The sequence below is a fragment of the Pleurodeles waltl genome, chromosome 11, assembly GCF_031143425.1.
Source record: "Pleurodeles waltl isolate 20211129_DDA chromosome 11, aPleWal1.hap1.20221129, whole genome shotgun sequence".
In the NCBI taxonomy this organism is placed as follows: Eukaryota; Metazoa; Chordata; class Amphibia; order Caudata; family Salamandridae; genus Pleurodeles; species Pleurodeles waltl.
The window spans coordinates 312343905-312347112 of record NC_090450.1 but is presented as its reverse complement, the minus strand read 5'-3'; the positions used below and the strand labels follow the sequence as shown (position 1 = coordinate 312347112).

Here is a 3208-nt window from a genome sequence, read left to right as displayed (position 1 = left end):
CATGAAAACTAGTATGGTGTTGTTCTAGCAAGAGTCATCCTGCAATACCTTGTCTCTAATATTGTTCCACCTACACAGCCAGGTGGTGCTTCAGAACTGTGCAGTCTCCTCCCTGACTCAAATTTCTCCTCTCTCTTCAAAGTGCTCCTTCTCACACCCTGGTGGATGGCAGGCAGGGTTAGACTGGGACAAAAAAGGCCCAGTCCCCAAAATAAACATGGCCATCATCAGCAAATCAAATACCTAAAAAAGTGGTCCACATTTCCAAATTGGGTAGTTTTGAACTTGTAAAGACAGGTTGTATAGTTGTTTGCAAAGTATAGGAGATCTGTTTTTTTGCTTGATACAGGCAATGCTTGTGGCAACATAGTGGAAATGGATAGAAAAAACTTGGTGCAATAGGCCATTAAACAGACCCACAAACCTAAAAAAAGAACGGCAGACATACGAAACTTTCAGATAAGGCCCCTGGGCAGTGCCTGATTGCCCTATGGGCCAGTCTATCTCTGATGGCATGTTCCTGAAGATGATCTAGTTGTAGAAACATCCTCTCCTTTGATTGCACACAAATATATTGGCAGGTAGACAGAGTCCAGGAGGAAGTCTTTGCCTAGCTTGTTCCTGCCAAGAATAAAGTGGGCACACGCTGACCATATTGTTGTCAATTCCAACTCAAGAGAATTGACTGACTAGAGAAGCTTAAAAAGATTTGTGAAGCAGTGTATGGGCCACAACTCCCAATCAGGAAGGAACTTTGTTCAAGTTTGAACCGGCTTGACTAGTCAATACCAAGCACAACTGAGGTGGGCATCCACCTGGACAAAGTGAAGTGGTTGGCTTACATGTAACATTGTGTATTCAACCCAGTGTAGCCCATACAGAGGAAACATTTTATGATTGAGGTCAGCAATGGCTTAAGCATTGGGTGTGTGTGCAGGACAGCCCCCATAATCATGATGGTATATCAGGGCTGTATCGATGTAGACTGCCTACACTGCACATACATATCCCTCTAAATGGAAGTCATCCATTCACTATGATGTTCACATAGCTTGGGTTAAGGAAATAGCATACTTGTTGGAGGGTGCATGGAACCATTCAAGTGAAATAGGCAATAATCACCTCCTTGGTGTGCCCAGCTGCCTGTACACAAAATGTTATTTTAACTGCTATCATGCAGTTAAGCAAAGCTACTCACTTAGGACAAAATAAAGGAGTTATTTGCCTAACCATGCATTGGCCAAGCCATGTTAATTATCGCTGGAAAGCTGAAATCCTCTGAAACTCAGAGAGCATAGGGTATGGTTGAACAGAATAAACAATCCAGTGATGCAATATTCACATTTTCCTGCTTATGAATCCCTTATTGCATTCCATATATGTATTTATTTGAATGTGTAACTTCCAATTATACACACATATGTAGTTTTGCTATGCATCATACATTGCTTAATGTTTATTTCAGTATGATTTGATAGTTTAGCAATAGTGTCTTTGTGTGATTCAGTCAACACATTTTCAGATTGTTTACTTGTTTAATATTTATCCTAAACAGCAAATATTTCATATAAGCAGAAGAAGGTGAAGGTGCACATTGATTTGTATTTTTAATTGCATTCAATTACAGGCACATCAATAAAATACAATCTGAAAAGAGCTAAATCAAAACAGGTATTACAGGAAAAGTTATATTCACATCTCAAGGGGGCTGAGAGATTGGGCTCACAACGATAGGAGCTGTAAGTCAATACCTTCCTGAAGGTCAAGAGCACAAATCCCAGCACCACCAGACAGGCATTATCAGCTTCATACGGAACAATGTCTCTGCTGTTTTGAATGACAAGGCCACCCAAGACACTTATGCATACACCTTTTGGTGCTAAGATGGTTTAGCTAGAGGCAAGGATGCAGGAGTTAGAAATCAAATGCATGAAAGTCCTAAATTATAGTTTGTAGGAGGTGCAGGTATAGCGCTATGAGAACAGAACTTCAATGAGGCGAGATATTAGATTTTTCTAAATTGGTGTCTTTATTTTCTCTTGTCTGTGTTTTTCTTGTTCAGTCTCTTTGGTCGATTGCCAGTCTCTTTCCCAGTTTACTGATCTGTTTCCCAAGACTTATTCCCTTTAATTGTTCATCCGTTCTTTTCTACTCTTTTCAGCTGGCCCGCCCCGAGGATGCGGTCTCCGCCGTCCCAGAAGAAGCAGAGGCCAACAGTGTTGGAGATGGACATGGGAGGGAACAGAAAAAGAAAGCAAAGGTAAGTCGGATATACTGGGGTTCTTTGATTAAGGTTAGAAGAGGGCGGTGCGGTGTGGCGGGGAGGGGTGTCGGGGTAAAAAATACCAGAATACAAGCTTTCACCCAGTCGTGACGTGCTCCTTTGCATTCAGCAATGAAAAAGAATCAGGTACATATAGGAGGACTGTTGACTTCACAATCCTCCTGGTGGGTTTTAGTCAAAGGAAAAAAAAAACACACAACCAAAAAAAAAACACAAGGACAAACCTCAACAACCGGACACAACAAAAAGGGAAAAGTAAAACAAAAGGAAAGTTCAGGGCGAAAGCCTTTCCTCTGGCCCACTACTCTCGGTCGGGTCTTGTTTATTTCTACCCGTCTCCCCCTTTGCACCACTCGCTCCCTCCTCCCTCCTGAGTAATGTGCGGTATCGGGTTTTTAGGCAGGTATGTACCTGCGCCAACCACGTCCCTCCAGGGACGTGGCAGGAGATGGAGACTGTGAGGGCCTCCGAGGCCCGTGCCGTCGGGTCTGGGTCTTCTTCCTTGCGTCCTGTTGCTGGTTCCCCTTCGCATCCTTCCTGACTCGTGTTCTCATCTGTGGGCGCTTCTGTCTTTCCTTCACTCGGCGCGTGAGGCTGCAGTCCGTCTTTTGTGTTGGTAGAAACCCAGATATCCGGGTTTCTACATGAGTCGATGTCACCAACGCGAAGAGCACCTTTCGGCCGGTCTGGTGTCGGCGCAAGTAACCGGATTGGTAGCGACCCAGTTACACAGTTATAATGTTACAAGTCTTTTCAATATGCTGATCATTTGCTGATATTGCTGCCATTATTCTATTTGTATTTATAGTCACAATGATACACATTATGTGCACTAGAGTGGGATTTTGATTTTCATAAAATCATAAAATAATTCTTAGTGTATATTGAGTGTGTCTGTTCTTGGAGAAAGGCAGATTGGAACCT

General features: G+C 43.0%; 1 long non-coding RNA gene across 1 annotated transcript; it reads right to left on the bottom strand.

Annotated features, from left to right (window-relative positions):
- Positions 1-1582: 1582 nt before the first annotated feature.
- On the bottom strand, positions 1583-2886 carry LOC138265655 (uncharacterized). Its single transcript, XR_011199395.1, has 2 exons — positions 2696-2886; positions 1583-2184 (listed from the first exon to the last, which is right to left on the bottom strand). It is a non-coding gene; the product is annotated as an uncharacterized lncRNA (long non-coding RNA).
- Between the last annotated feature and the right edge of the window lie 322 nt (positions 2887-3208).